Raw genomic sequence first — 17,367 nt, 5'->3', positions numbered from 1 at the left:
ACGAAATCACACAGCAGGCATGCAAGGAGGGATGTCAGAGTGAAACGGGTGCATAAATAGCTTTGCTCTTTGGAGTTGGGAGGATAGGATCAGTGGAAACACATCAATTAGTAACACATTAGATCAAGAAATCTCTTGAGCGTTCACATTTTTAAATGATCACTTCTACAACATTGCTAAAAACTCACAATGTCTCATCACTGGTGAGATAGATTTGGAACAGACCTGAAAGCTACTCATGTGGTCCTTGAAGGCTACATGGTACCTGCGGGCACTCTGCAGGTGACCTCTGATCTGGACAAAACCGAATTTCAATGATGAACCCAGTTTAGTAGGTGAAACTGAAAACTGAAACCATGCTGTGAATTCATTCGTCATTAAAAAGTTGGGCTGGACAGATAATAATGAATGTCATGTGTTGAGACACTAACAGGCTGGAAATGTATGTGTAGGCTACGTGGGTGGGTTGTTTTAGTACTGAGGGTGATAAACATGTTTGATCAAGATTTTTGGTTTAAATCCAACTCCACATCGTTTAGGATGAGACAATCAAAATTACTTGGGGCGGGGGGGGGGGGGGGGGGGGGGGGAATCAAAGTCCACTCATTCCTGCAAAGATTTGGACTTGAACAAAGTTTACTCAGTTGATTCATATTCTTGAATAAACATGTTACATGTCCCTTAGCACAAACAGAAAGGAAGACAATGTTCTTTGCTTTGTACGCGTTCCTATTCTAATTAGGTCTTTCTCATAAATAATAGAACCGCTGACCTTCCTTCAAGCTATGTGTAACATGCTCACATATGGTACACACACTTGCAAAAAGGCATCCTTTCAGTTCCAGGTCACCTTGACACAGTCTTTGCCATTTGTGCCATGTCTGGGGCCAGAAGTCATTTTTAGGTGTTGCTTCTCCCCCTCCAGTCCTGACATTCAGCCAAGTCTCAAACAGTATATTTCATCCTTGGTTATAGGGCACCTTTTGTGAGCATTCATTAGTGTAGTGGGACAGTCTGTAAAAAAAAAAAACACACACAAAAAAAAAACAAAACAAGGGGGATAGTGAGTGAAAATTGTAATGTGTTATTTAGATATTTCTCACATGCATGCCACTTTTACTCTCTGACCCATTTTTGCAGAGCAGAGCTCACTTTTACTCTGCAAGAACCTATAACACCAAGAGAATATTTTTGAGAACTATTCAGATTGCATTCATCATCAATGAAATGCCATTTTCTTGTTGTGTATATATTATATCACTTAGAGTAGGTTAACTGGATGTCTCAACTGACTCCACACTTGGGTTTCACCAAAATACTGCTTGGGCATTCACATGTGACAGGATGTTGGTTTGGATTTGATAAATCCACCTGAAAGATTGGGGGTTTGGTGCTGAAATGTTCCAGCATTCTCATTTATGTTCAAAGGTTGGGAATACAAATAAAAAATCCTACAGTATATTCTCTTTGTGCTGTGGAGGATCTCAATATAATATCGTTGGGGTGTTTTATACAATAACTGAAAGGCACGAACTACCCCCCATGAAAGTACAGCAAGTTATTTAATAAGAAATACAATGTGTCCTCCATTAACATATGCCTGAGCCCAGGGGTGTTTCAAGCAAGAAGCATTGCTGACTTTATACAATACAATACAATACAATACATGCTGATTTATATAGCGCTTTCACAACTATATGATATATATATATATATATATATATATATATGTATATATATAAACAACTTTATGGACTCACCCTTTCACCCTCAGTCTTCAGACACCAGAGGAGTGCTCATTGTTTTAGCCCCACACTGCTGAAGTGCACCATCAATCAATGAACTAACAAGTATGCATTTATACTAAAGAAATCAAGTTTGCAACTCAGTGAGCATGAAGTCCTATTATTTTCAATGTAACCAGACATGTATTCTCTGCTTTTAGCCTTTGGCATCATTTGCAATGGATACTTGGTGGTTCATACCAGTATAAACTCAAGATAAGTATTGTATTATAAAAATAGGTGGCCCCGTGGTCGACTGGTGAGCACATCGGCCTCACAGTGCAGAGGTGTAGGGTCCGATTCCGGTTCCGGCCTTCCTGTGTGGAGTTTACATGTACATGGGTTTTCTCTGGGTACTCTGGTTTCCTCCCACATTCCAAAAACATGCGTGGCAGATTAATGGAACACTCTAAATTGTCCCTAGATATGATTGTGAGCGTGAATGGTTGTTCATCTCTGTGTACCCCGCGATTGGCCTGCAACTTGTTCAGGGTTTACCCCGCCAACTGCCCGAAGACAGCTGGGAATAGGCTCCAAGTACCCCCCGCAACCCCAATGAGGATAAGCAGATCAGAGAATGGGTGGATGGATGGATGGATGGATGGATTATGAAAATATATGTGTTTTTTTTTGCAGGTTAGCTGCTTGAAATGTTGGACTGAATTCCTGTTGGACGAGCAACTTTAATGCCAGAGGGGGCCAAAATTTTTCAGTGGGGTAACTGAGAGGCCACGTTGGACCACATAGTTCCTGGCGCAAATGTAATATTGAATATGGACAAAATACGTCCATACAGTATGTGAAAAGTACATGCTAGATATTTCATTTTTTATACTACATTGACCAGCTCATCTGGAAGCTCTGTACAGGCCTGAAACGATCATGAACAATTGAATCAGGTGTGTTAGAGTGGGGAGGGATCTAAAACAGGCAGGATATGGCTATTGAGGAACTGGAGTTCCCTAACCTTTTTTAACGTGATTTTTAAGTGTGATTGCCACGGGCAACCAGTACCAGAGATTCCATGTAAGCTTAGTTTGGGTAACCCTGACAAGAGTATACAGTATAATTAATTTTCATTGAAGAAACATTTCATTTCTGTAAGTATTGTATTTTTGGAAATACCCGTTTTATTTAAATCTATATTTAAATCTTGTAGTAATGTATTAAGTCACTTATTTAGCTAAACATGAATATTCATCAGTACAGTACCAGGATGACAAATACCGACCACCCCTTTGCTTGCCCGGACGCCCTTTTGGTTCGGTCCGCTCTCCCCCATCCTCTGTCTCGCAGGTGGTACTTTCTGTTGATAGAAGGTCAAATGACTCCGCATGTCTGACTGTTTGTATTTTGCAGACATTCTTGATCTATTCCGCGAATAACGGATGCAACATTTTATAACGCCGATGTTGTTTACTTCGCGATCGTTTCACGTCGTTCTGAAAGTAAGTACAGTACTCCTCCTCTCCGCCGCTGCTATTCGCTGTCTCCCTCCTGCCTTGTGTTGTCATCACCAGTTTCCTTATAAAGATTTCATGTTTGTAAAGTGTTGTGTTTCCGTGTAGCCAGCCGGTCCACAGCTCACCAGCCAGAATATTATAAACAACTGGATGCTGATGTCTCCTGCTGAAATGTAGTTGTACTACTTGTAACGGGAAACTTAGTTCTTTTATCTGCTGCCTTACAATTTGAATGTCCTCTTATGACTTACAAGAGATTTAGGATGTGAGTAAAACAAAAAAGCAGACTTCCTCTTAGCGTTATTATTATTATTATTATCATCCATCCATCCATTTCTTAATCTGCCTAACTTTATGAGGGTCAGTGGCATGCTGGAGCCTATCCCAGCCCTCTTTGGGCAGTAGGTGTGGGACACCCTGAACCAGTTACCAGCCAATCGCAGGGCACATATAGACGAACAACCATTCATGCTCACAATCACACCTAGGGACAATTTAGATTGTTCCATTAGCCTGCCATGCATGTTTTTGGAATGAGGGAGGAAAGTAGAGTACCCGGAGAAAACCCACACAGGCATGGGGAGAACATGCAAACTCCAACCAGGAAGGCCAGAGTCGGAATTGAACCTTGCTCCTCTGCACTGTGAGGCCGGCGTGCTAACCAATCCGCCACCATGCTGCCCCCTAATTTGGTACAGTACGCTAGAAATTTTCGTGGGTCAACGTGTCCAGGTGCAATGATGAAATGGACATTTATCCAATTTATCAACTACTATTTAGTGCAGCTATTAGAATGTGTGATGGGGTGTTTGCAAAATCCAAAAATTATTGTGAAAAGAACAAAAATATATGTCGGTAAATATAAATATGTATTATCTGATTTTCTTTGAAATGAGAGAAAATTTGACCAGCGAGTCACACATATAACTATTGTGCATTTTGTAAAAAAACTAAACAAAATGGAGACTTGTCAAGGGAAAGACAAAATATCATGTATACCCTGTAAAGTAAACAAAAATATCAAAATAAAATAACTATACCAAATTTGGGTAGATGGTCATTTTATTACTTGCATGTTTTTTTTTCTCATTTAAATTAAGCTTTAGGCGGCCCGGTAGTCCAGTGGTTAGCACGTCGGCTTCACAGTGCGGAGGTACCAGGTTCGATTCCAGCTCCGGCCTCCCTGTGTGGAGTTTGCATGTTCTCCCCGGGCCTGCGTTGGTTTTCTCCGGGTGCTCCGGTTTCCTCCCACATTCCAAAAACATGCGTGGCAGGCTAATTGAACACTCTAAATTGTCCCAAAGTGTGAATGTGAGCGTGGATGGTTGTTCGTTTCTGTGTGCCCTGTGATTGGCTGGCAACCGATTCAGGGTGTCCCCCGCCTGCTGCCCGCAGACAGCTGGGATAGGCTCCGGCACCCCCCGTGACCCTAGTGAGGATTAAGCGGTTCGGAAGAATGAATGAATGAAATTAAGCTTTATCGACATAAAGCGACAGAAGAAGTCAGACCAATGTACCACGACACCATCAGTCACCATAGTTTTTGATCTAATTGCATATAGCAATCAGCATGCCTTTATGTGGGAGTAGAAACTTCACATCTCAGCAACTGGAAAGCTCTGAGGAAGGGAGATTTAATGAAGTGAGTCATTAGGGTCTGCCCAAAAATCCCTGCTGTGCAGTCGTATGTTGCTAAAGCCATTACTGATGCACCTCACGGGGAAGATGAGGAAAGTCCCTATAATGTCTCCATAGTCGTTTATTGCACATCCAAATAAAAAAAATCCTGAGCTGGTCTGCATGATAAGGTTGTTGAGCTCAGATCAGAGCAAGTTTGTTGACCTTTCGCTGTGTCTCTTTTTCATGCACGACTTGTTCAGTCAGGATCAGTGTGCAACATTGACTGACAATATGGGCCTTTCATCCAAACTTACACACATCCATGCAACAATTTAATATAAATGTTTACTCATAAAGATATTTACATATAACAGCATGCATACTTCATGCTGAAATAGATTAATATACTCCACACACACACACACAAACGCATGCTCTCGATAACATCAATGACAAATTTCGTGATTATATTATTCATGGTCCTATTGGAATTCATTAATCCCTCACCATGCCATCATCAGTGAGCAAACTGAGCACTGTTATTGATTCCTTTATGCATTGATATTGGAGCCTAGGAAACTCACTGTTATTTACACAAAAGACATTCTTGCATCAACGGTATTTCAATATTCAAATTAATTGAGGTGTTGCCGAATAAAGCTGTTTCCTCTTTTGTATATTGCAAGTAGGACCACACGATATGGTGGTAAAGTAATTGTAATTTTTCATTTGAAAAAAGTACCAATAGAAAGATCAAATTATTTTTTTTCTTCCTCTGAGGGTTTTGCTTAACTTGCATCAGCTTACACAGAAAAATATTGTTTTATTACAAATGTGCAAAAGTGCCTAATGCAGGAAAATGTTCTTTTGTTCAAAACGATGAAAACACTATCCTTTATACATGAACAGTATACATTAATATTTCGGTGATAAGTTTTTGGGTTGAAACACCAAAAAATGCACCTTTGGAACATTTGCGAGCACATTTTTGGTGGATCTCGAATAACCATATATGGTTGATATTTGACTACCATGTGGCTACCCTGAGTCTGTAGTTTAGGGACTCTCTCATTAGCACTTTAACTTCCCCAGTTCGTCACATCTCAATGTGACTAACATGTCGGTATGGCAGAACATTTATTTGTATGGCCAATTACGACTGTTGCTGCGACTTAGCTTGAACTCCAGCAATGCTGTTGTGTGATGGATCGGAGTTTTGTGCCTGCGGCCAATTTATGACAGATTCGCATTAATGCTACCACATGCAAACTCTTTAGCGCTCATCCTAAGTGTTCATTGGCCAGCGGAAACTGCTCAACAGCCTCTTATTTATCTACACCCAGTTATGTTTGTTTGTTTGTCTTTTTATTGACAATGAGAGGATAGTTTTTTTTTTAATCTCCTTCACTGCTTGATTATATATTTTCAATTTTGGCATTGATCTTAAGATGTGTTTATGCAAACCCACATGCTCCTCTTTTGATTGACTCGTAATGTCTGGGGCACTGTACCAAGTATTAAGAGCTGCCACCATTACATGTTGCAATTAATCACTTGAGTGCATTCATGCAGATGCACACACATGCACGTGTGCACAAAACACAACTGACTGGATGCCTCCTAACTATGCTTTTTGGAAGACATTACAAGTTTTTCATACATTCATACCCTTAAATGATGTCGAGCCAAGTGGTTTAACATTGCACTGTTGTGGTTTGACCTTTTATGAAGGGTCTATCAGTGGTTGTGAGTAAGAGCAGTAGGTCAGTTTTATGTACTGAATGTGGACTAACCTGGGAATATTAAACCCAGCAAATTATTAATTGTTCTTATTTGGGCCGCAGTGAGACATTGTGAATTTCAAATCTCGATTCTTCAGTGTATGGTCAATCGGGGTCATAGGAAACCACCCAAAGTGTTCAATCTTAAGTGTACGTGATTTAAACATCCAAGCTCTTTCCAAGGAGGCTTTTACAGCCAAGTAAACAACATAAATCTTTTTTTTTTTCACAGATTGGACACTCTTATCCTAAATATTTAGTGTTACTATTTTTTGTTGTTGTTATTGTTGAAAATGTGTGGGAAATCAGAAACCCTTGAGATTGAGACCCTCAAATGGAGACAAAGCGTCTTCAATCAACAAGACTGCAATAGGATCATAAAACGGGCTGTGGTGTGATTTAATAACCTGTACTGCACTGCTACGGCACGTGATTCCAGTTGTAAATAAGTGTTACCGCTTTCAGAAAAGGCATGCTTCCACTATGCCTTAAGACAGTGATTCCCAACCAGTGTGCCCCCGGGGCACATTAGTGTGCTATGAGAGCTCTAACGGTGTGTCGAGAGAACTTTTCAAATTTCACTTAAATGGTGAGGAAATTGTTTATTACGAACAAATAATGTATCTTTGTCTCTCTATTTATGCAAGCTTAGAACTTAGAGTGACAGACAGAAGAACTCTGTTTGGTGGCGTGCCGTGTGATTTAAAAAAAAAAATCATTTATTACTTTTTTGGAACTTAAAATATGTGCCTTGGCTCAGTACAGTTTGGGTAGCACTGCCTTTGGGGCTCACGTTAGCTTGGGATCTTGGTCAAGATTTAGCAGGAATATCAATCAGAACACACCATTTTTATTTATATATTTACTTTTTTTATGTGTGCACACGGTGTTGAAGTCGATCACTGTTGTTGATGGCCACACGGCCTCCCTTGTACATTTTGCGTTGCATTCAAAGGAGGCTGTGACTATATCTTCTGACAGAGACGTGACTCGCTCCAGGCTTCCCTTGTGTAGTACTACCCAGTGGAATGATTGGTTGGTTCCCCTTTCTCTGGTTTGTCCCTGCTTTAGCTTGTTTCACTCACTGTTATCCTGTTGTCTAACGATGATCTCAAAAGAGACGTGAGAAGCATAAGTATCCTCAGCAGTCCTCTTGAATACTGAGCAGGTGAAGTATGTGAAGGGAGCAAAAGTGGCAGTTGGAGCTTACCGTGTTTTGTGAAGCAATCCGAGTGTGTATTGGCTTTACCTACATACAGTAAACGTAGCCATGGAACAAGTTGGAGGATTACTGAGGATTTGCCACGCTAAGCTCCAGGAACCCAATCCAGTGACCCCTCTTCGTGTCTCCTCCCCCTGCCTTGAGCAGAACAACAAACCGCCCGACCCTCTTATTTGGCCCATGTTGCATAGCAGCCTGACCAGAACCGACATTCCCAACAGAACAACATTTAAAAATCTCTGTACATGGAAATTCAATGAAAATCAAGGTCTTCGAAATTTGACCCCACGGAGAAGAATGTTGTGATCAACCATTCATTGTTTTTCAGTCACTGGGTCAGAAATTATGCAAAAAATGTTGATCATTGTTTTCCAATGTAAAAGCAAATGTTTTATTTAGATTCTAAACACAGACAATTCATCTGATTTGTGGTCAATTTTAATTTAAAAAGGTATCTAAACGATTCATTGCTGATCAAAAATCATTTTTGATTCTTGTGATAGTGATCAATTCATTATTGCTCGGCTCTGCTCAAATGTCAATCAAATTCCTCTACTATGACCTGGAAAAAGACATTTTGATTCTTGACTCTTTTCCCATGTACAAGCAGATTTTCTGTGTCTTACTTTGATCAAAAATAAAGATTGTTTTGCTTTTATTGGGGAGGCTACAGAAATAAGTTAAACAATTACTCTTGGGAGACTGAAAATCTGCAGATTTGGACAATTTCCAGTTCATCAACATCTAAAAGATTGATCAAAATAGTTGATTATCGATTAAATGACAAATTTATCGATTAGTTGTTGCACCGCAAATTACCGGTACTGTCAATCCAACCAGGTTGTTGTGGGTCTTTTCCAGTCGCTTTTCTATTATGTGTCTCCTTGCAATGGGACAAGGCAAAATCCAAGATTTTGGAAGGGGCGGCGGGCTCTGCATCCCGCTCGAATGAAGCTGTCCCTGCACTCAGCAACAAGAAGAATTCACTCAACACCGTTAGAAGTGTGGTTACTGTGTGTGGACATGGATATTGTTCTTCTGTTGCGTTTTCCCACTGCATATTATTCAGTGGCTTTTAGTGAGGCACTGTCATATGAAGTTACTCACCGAAATATATTTTACCATTCCACAAGATGAGATGGAAAAACACATCATGCTGATGGTTGTGGCTTAAAAAAATCATTTTAGCACAGCAAAAATTGAATTGAGCTGTCAATCTAGTTGATGACTGCCTAACTTTCTGCTTTTGGGTCCAACTCACTTTTGCGCTGCCCCAGCCAAGACAAAACGTTGGACGCACCAGCGCAACAGACAGAACAAATGGTTAGTCGAGAGCCCTGTAACATAAACAAAGGAGACACAACAGCAGAGCTTCCTGACGCTCTTGCTTGCTTGCTTGCTCTTGCAAAGAATGAGATTGCTCCCTCGGTATTGTAAATGACCAATTTAAATTTGCCCATTCCTACCTAACCTAATAAATTAGATAAGAATCATGCAACGTGCATCAATTGTTTTTGGCCCAACCTTTGAAATAAGATTTACTGTACAAAATACAAAGAATATAACCAATGATCGTAGACCCCTTGACACAGACTCCTTTTTTTCCCCATGGAGTCTTTGAATATTAGACCAATATTCAATATCATTGATTTGATCGATCAGTCTATGATCGTGATTGAGTGATTTCTGTGGAAAAGTACATGAGTGGCATGTGTCGGTCAGTGCCTTTCATGGCCAATCACAAAAACCACTGACGTGCGGCTTGTACTTTGCAGCCTGCAGCCAACTAGAGACGAGCGTGTGCACAGTGTAGCGTCCCCTTCCCCTCTCCTTCACACTGTACATCACAAATCAAACCACAAACTGAATCGAAACATATCTTTGTGCGTTTTCTTCACTGTCAACTCGAAATAGTGTCCTGTTGTTATATAATAACGGGATTGATTTTTTAAAAAATCGGAATCATCAATTCATTAATTTAAAGAATAATTCACAGATTAATCAATTATATCATTGTTAGTGAGCCACTCTAAAACTAAAAAAATGTGCAGCTTAGCCATGTGATCGTAATCACCCCAATCAGAACACGTCTGTTGAATATCTAACAGTCACTCCTCCTTTTGACTTAGTTTTCCCTGCGAATCGTAACATTACTTTGTTGACATGTCACCACACCTCTTCTTACTCATTTCTCCTGCCTTGTAAAGAGATGCATGCCTCAATAGAGCTGGGCGATATGGAAAACATGTTCTATCACAATGTAGGCCATTTTCTATCACATACCATGATACATGTTCAATTATTCTATTAAAAAAATATATACCACACGATGACTGCTTAGCTTTTTGCACTTCATTTTGAAATGACATGAAAGGGGAACTCAAGCCCCAATTTTTCTTGACAGTCACATTATATTCTACATGATGAAGGCTCGCCTCTTTTCTGAAGCCGAGACATAGTTGGTTGTTACCTGGGCAGTGAGCATAAAATGGCAAAAACGGCCCCTGCTGAGATGGCTGAAAAGGAGTGAGTGGATTTTGCTGCTGAACTCCTATTCCACGAATGCAGTGTTAATCAGAATGCCGCGTTTAGACAAGTGGGACTGAACAGAAATTAGTATTGTAATGATGTTTGGGTTCACTTCCCCTTTAAACAGACCTGTATCAATTGAGAAATGCATCCATTAGTTCTGCTATATAAAATCATCAATATAAACAGAAGAGGCACAGTAGCCAACATCGTTTTGCACAAATGTAGACATCAATCTTAATAAGAGGCCTAAAAATATTTGAATAAAAAAGTTTCAGACCGACATCTATTTAAAAAAAGGATGAGCATTCACTTCATGATATCCATTAATTTTAGGAACCACTTATCCTTAATGTTAATATACTGTACATTTAATTTTCGAGGCTGCACCTCCCGACCAATGTATGTCTGGACACCCTTAAAATCAAAACATTCCCTGTTTCGCTATGTGCGTCACATTTTTCGTATGCATTATTTTTCCTATCTCTGGAGATTTATGGGGGTACCCGTACAATCAGCAATATAAGCGCAAGCAGTCACATTGCCTCCAGTCCCTTTCACAGATGTACTGTATGTGCCTCTATCATCAGCATCATGAGCAGTTCCTTTTTTTCCTTTCAGCATTCTCATCACATTGTTTAATCTTTGTCTTATCAGTCCAACTCATTTCATTCATTCATTCATCTTCCGTACCGCTTGATCCTCACTAGGGTCGCGGGGGGTGCTGGATCCCATCCCAGCCGTCTCCGGGCAGTAGGCGGGGGACACCCTGAATCGGTTGCCAGCCAATCGCAGGGCACACATAGACGAACAACCATCCACGCTCACACTCACACCTAGGGACAATTTAGCGTGTTCAATCAGCCTGCCATGCATATTTTTGGAATGTGGGAGGAAACCGGAGCACCCGGAGAAAACCCACGCAGGCCCCTTTTCCCAATATTTTCTTTTTCCCTCTCTCTTGACTCAAATCAAGCCTGGCCTTTCTATTACCGTATTCTTGCTAATTTGTGTATCAATCCAATGTAATTACTGTGACTTCTCTTTGAGTCGTGCTGCTTATTTTATCAACTCAACGATTGACCATGAAGGGTACGACGTCTATTGGATGACAATTTGCAGAAATATAGAGGCAGAAATTTGTCATGGAGCTGTCAACCAACGAGGCGAATTCTGTCTCTGCAATGTGAGTGACGTGGCTTCAAAAGAATCCCACTGAAGAAGACTATGCGGATGGCATAGTTAAACATCCCTGATGTTTTTGTTTTGGAAGTTTGTTTTGGTTCCACTTAAGGACAGTGCTGAAAAGCTGACTCAAAGCAAGGGTAATGTTTTATTTATTTATTTTTTTAATCTTGACACTCCTCAGGCATTTTCTTCTGTCAGCTTTTAGCGTGCCAAAAAAGACTCAGTAGAGATAAGTCCCCAGCCCACTTGTGTACGTCTTTTAACATGATGTGACAGTGTGCCAGCTTCCCTACATACAATACCTTGCCATGAGCTACTGCATGCTGTAGGTTCATCTGCTGACAACCTGCATCAGTAATGCTTAAGCAGGCTGGTTGTATTTGAAGAAAATTTGCACTACAGTACTTGAACTTACAAAGAAAAATAAAATAAAATAAAATCTGCGTATCCATGTATGGAAAAAAAACATATTTGAACATGATCACACATAACAAAGAAATGAATGTGTATTTTGTTCATCAATGACAATTAAAACCAAAAAATAAATATTGTACAGTTGTGGCGTGCTAGTGACATCGCTCAGCAGAGAGTGGTGCCTTAAGACCTATGAACTGCTTTCTCTCCTGTATAAATTGTCTTAATTTGTGATGTAAATTGGAATTGGCCGAATCCACTATCTGATGATTTCATAGGGTTTGGCAATTCCGTAAAGCAGGGGTGTCAAACTCGTTTTTCTAGCAGGCCACATTTTAGTTACTGTTTCCCTTGGAGGGTTGTTCTGACTGAAACCAGAGAAAAAGTGTCAAGAGTAACGGTTTATTCAACTGTTGTGTAAGTTACTGTAATGAGAGGTTTGGTCACAAGAAAAAGCTTACAATATCTTTCGTAATTGTTTCTTAATTGAATGTGAAATATTGGCCTAAATTTTAATCAGCATCATGGAAGTTGATTTGCTTTCGGAGGCCCCATAAAATGATGTGGCAGGCCAGATCTGCCCCCCGGGGCCTTGAGTTTCACACCTGTGCCTTAAAGCTTTTTTCAGATCATTGCCAGTCCCACTTGGCCAAATCTGAAAAAATCATGACAAATCATTGCCTGACAATCGCAACATTACCAACACAAAATCCCAGAAAAATAACTAAACTCTCTGTTGGCTGAGTGATACCAAGCAACAGTAATATCACATATGACCATTTCCAGGCTCAATAAACCAAAAATATACGACCTGATTTGTCTGACAGTGTGGAAGAAACAAGAACTTTATTAGAATCTTAACATTCTCATTTGCTCTCAAATTCTTCAGTTGTTTGTGGAGCGCTTTGCTACCTCAGGTACTCGAAGCACGTTCCACTGTTACCTCATTCATCGACTGATCGGAGGACCATCAGGGAGCACCAGGAGCAAGTCAGGGTTCAGTAGCTTGCTTAAGGACGCTTTGACATGGTTGCTGGGGTAATGAATTCATCAACCCATCGTATTATGATCACTTTCTCACCATTGTTTACTTATGTGGAAACACAATGCTCAATTAGGTTTTGCCCAAATTTGTTGTTTGCCCAGCTATTCATGCAGTATTTTGTTCCAATTTCTGCCTGGGCTGTTTTAGTCCGTTCAAGCCGACTTTTGTAACTTACACACCAATTTGTCTCCCGTGCTTGATGTGACTTCACAGCCCTCTGGCTGTTCAAGATAAATTTCACAGTCAACTGGGGCCTTCAGGTATGCTGCCTTGCCATTCATTGGATGTCACATCAGGTTGTTTTGTACAGCTTTTTGCATTTAACACTCGAATGCTAATCATGCTCATCGTGGTTGAAAATCTTAATCGAGACTCCTCTTTTGGCTATATACCTTTGCAAAATAACTTCTTTCATATTAGTCATAGCCTTTTTTAACGCTTTGACGTGCACACGCTTATCTACACCCCATTGTTGTTTTACCCCAGGGTAAGTTGATCATGGCAAATGTATTGTCTCTTAGCGACTGCATCTCATCAACCATCGCATCAACCCTTTGCGTTAGATGAGGATATGGCACAAATTAACCAATAACAATCGTCAACGTGATCATTTTTCTCACCTTCCAACCACATCTGTATTCAATAAAATCCCCTGGTTTCTTTCTCTCTCTGCAAGGATGCCATCTTTGTTCACATTCATCTGTATGTGTTTGGTCACTCACTTCAGGTGCCATTTGTTTTTGTTGTGTTTCATGGGTTTGTGTCTGGATGCTCACTTAATTTTCCGGCCCTGACCCCGTATGACCTCGCCGGCTCACACTGCGGTTTGGTCCATATTGGATTCCCCAGTTCTGACCTAGGTCCTCATCAACACTCATGGGTGTTTGTGTTTTCCTGTGCTTACCACAAACTTTAATAACCTGTGTTTTTGCACTTTTTCCAGTATCTGGATAGAACACCGAATCGGTGGGCTATTCATCTCATACCGAACAAAGATTCCCCTTTCTCATTAGGGGCCCTATTTATTTATTTTTGTGGCCATCTGTGTGTTATCGGCGCACTGAGTTGCCTCGCCTCTGACTGACTCGTCCCGCTATGTCTGTGTGAAGGATGTTCAGTGTAGTTTTGGCTCTTGCTTTAGGTTTTTCTACTTATAGTTTGAATAAACTTTCCTGAGTGCACACGTCACACTGTAATGTCTCTTGTCCTCGTAATCGCAGTGACCCCCCGATCTCTTGCCGTGTCTGCATGCCCCAAGACCTTTTGTACTGGTGGTCATTAAGTAAATAGTACCACCTGTTGCGTTTGTGAATGTCACTACTTGAAAATTAGTACTTGGTCTTTTCTTACAATTACTGTACATATTCTGCTCAAACCAAGAAGCGATAATCGCCTTCGTTTCGAGGATCATTGGCTTCTGTCGTTTCCCAGAGTCAGGACTGAGATATGCGGGAAAAAAAGCATTTCATTTCAGTGTTTCCCCTTGAATCAGCTGCAAATTGATCTTTGCGTTTGAGAGCTGGTGTCTCCAAACTCTTTTGAATTTTCGTTGGTCAAATTAGAACAAAGCGGTGGTGGTTGTCATCACTTCATCTGAGATGCATGTTTTCGATGTTTTTTTTTTTTTGCGTGATGCTGTTGTATTGTCCTGCACCCTTATGTGCTATTGCCTCTTAGCTTAGTCACTCTTGCAAAAGAGATTGTCAACCTCAGTGAGTTTTTAACCTAGTTAAATGAAGCTTAACAACAACAACAACAACAAATTACTCATGGTGTTGTTATTGTTGCTGTGGGAACAAAGAGCAAAATGTTGGTTATCAGATTAATGTAAAAGTGGCATATTTTATCTGTGGTGTTTCAGGCAGCTGCAGTCTTCCGAGCTTTATTGTGATGCAACATGGTTGAGACTACACCACACAGAAAAACCCCAAAGTGGTTTCAGGAAGATAATGTTGAATTTTTTTGTTTTTGGTGTTTCGGTTCCCTAGTATGATGGCCCAGTTTGAAATCCACAGTACAGTAAGCACTGAACTAAATGTTGTGTATAGTGAGGCATGAAAGCAAATCCCATGGTGGATTAGAGAGGGGGCGTTTTCTTTTTACACAAATACGCCTAGCTTAAAAGTTCATCAGCAGTTGAAGATTCCAATTTATAGGATTTCTCTTCTATCTGGTTTCCTTTAAAGATAAAGATATTGAAGACAAAAAAGCGCATATCAGCTTGCTTTTACAGGTTACATCTGCAGTCTGGCTTCAAGAACATGTAAAATGATGTGGCGGGCCAGATCTGGCCCCCGGGCCTTGAGTTTGACACCTTGCCCTAACCCAACTCAGAAGCAGAGCATGTGTCCATAGTCATAAAAATACATTCATTCGACAACCATATAAAATGGCAGTGGTACAATTTTGTTCTACACTTCTCACATGTTCTTCTGTAGTCTCATTTTTGGACATGAAGATAATATGCAAATGAAAGGGCTCAGCGAAATCCATACGGTTGACCGGTGACCAGTACAGGGTGTTCTCCACCTCTTGCCTAAAGTCATCTCAAGCTCACTCGCAACCCAAAGGAGGTCAAGTGGTATGTACTGTAAAATCGATGCGTTATAGACATTATTGTGACTTCAGTAAATTATTAGATAAAATCAAGTGTTTCCTATTAAGCGTGCACTCACAGCTTCTGCAAACTTGAACCTTTCTTGTAAATACTGAAACAAAAAAATGCATGGAAGGCATCCATTAAAGGAGAACGTAGTGAGACAATATTAGAGCAAGCTAAACGTCAAGGCTAAGGTGCGGTATTTGGCGCAAATCGAAGAACTGAAAGGACATGACCCAAGTCAACATACCTTACTGCTGGAATCCATCCACCACCTGAATGCCAAATTGTTTTCTTTATTTGCCCACAGAGACGACTGTCAAAATGGGTCTGAACAAAAATGATGGTACCCAGAGAAAATCTTTAAAATAATTTGACTATGGGCCAGGGACACGTTCAACCAATTAATTAGCATCGCAGGTGACGTCAAACCATCAGTCAGCTAACATTATTAGTCACTGTGTTGTTTGGTGACATGGTTTGTAAACACACTAAAAAGGGACCAGGTGAGGTGAAGGAGAGTTGTCTCAGGAGATCCAAAAAATAAAATAAAAATTATAGCCAAGCGAGGCTAGAATGGCATCTCCGAGCAGTTTCATGTCCCTGTGAATGCAGTTTCACATATTCAGAAATTTAATCTCCACGGGACTGTCGTCAGCGGATAATAAAAATGGTAACTAAAGAACCCAGAACAACCTCCAAAGAAATGAATTGTGAATTCCAAGGTCAAGGCGCATCGGTGTCAGATCACACCATCTGTCGTTCGAGCCAAAGTGGACTTCATGGGAAGCAACCAAATAAGGACACCAATGTTGAAAATAAATAAATAAAAAGCCAAACTGCATGCTGACATGTCACAAGGCCAGAGATGTCACTTACAAGATGGGATTTATCACATGTTATGCTGATGGTGTTTCATCCAAGTCCAGTAATTGACTGACCATTTTCAAAATGGCATTTCCTTCCGGGCTAACATGACAACCTATTACTGCAAAAGCAGTGGCAATCTGGCGTTGTGTAGGCCCCTCTTCCTCAACTGGCGGACCGCGATCCACGACCGGAACGCCAACCTCCTCTGTCCGGACCGCCGACCTCCTCTATCCGGGCCTCCTCTGTCCGGACACTCTGCAAATTGTATAAAATAATAAATTATAAAGTGATTTTTACGTTATACATTTTCTATTTTTGTACTATAATCTGCGCATTACCGCGATCGCTTGTTAAAATTATCCGTTGTATTATTTGCATGCACGAACAGATGTATTGCAGAGGACGCAGCAGCGCGACTCTGTGTGTGTATAATGTTTGACGAACTGGAGACGGGGGCATGTCGGCGATAACGATGCGCTGATTGGCTCCTCTGAACTCAAGGTGTGCTCATACATCAACGTCACGCATTCAAAATGGATGATTGTGTCAGGAAACAGACGCATGCGCGACGCCACAGTGTGCTCACAGCTTCAGCACAGGAGAGCCACACACAGACAATTAGACAAGACAAATCGTGGGAGGTTTCGATCGTGTGCAGTTTTGCTCCCGTCTACCCGGGGATCTTTGCAGCTGTTTGACACCAGAACACCGCAACATGTTAAATGAACATCCCAATGGCGTCCTCAAATAATATTTGCATGCCTCAGACATTGCATTCACCTTTAGTGGAAGAACAGCACTGTACATTCCTGTGCTCCCTTGTGTCAGTATTTAAAATGGTTCTTAACTCCT

At 40.8% G+C, this 17,367-nt stretch overlaps 1 protein-coding gene across 1 annotated transcript in view; it reads left to right on the top strand.

The window, feature by feature from the left end:
* Positions 1–3,066: 3,066 nt before the first annotated feature.
* oxr1a (oxidation resistance 1a) overlaps positions 3,067–17,367 on the top strand; it is a 143,165-nt gene continuing 128,864 nt past the window's right edge. Inside the window, exon 1 of the mRNA XM_052064682.1 lies at positions 3,067–3,232. The gene's annotated coding sequence lies outside the window, so the exon portion shown is untranslated. The remainder of the gene's footprint in view (positions 3,233–17,367) is intronic.

Source organism: Hippocampus zosterae, chromosome 5 (assembly GCF_025434085.1).
Source record: "Hippocampus zosterae strain Florida chromosome 5, ASM2543408v3, whole genome shotgun sequence".
Taxonomy (NCBI): domain Eukaryota; kingdom Metazoa; phylum Chordata; class Actinopteri; order Syngnathiformes; family Syngnathidae; genus Hippocampus; species Hippocampus zosterae.
The sequence above is the reverse complement of the archived record's forward strand: the minus strand, read 5'-3'. Positions and strand labels throughout refer to the sequence as shown.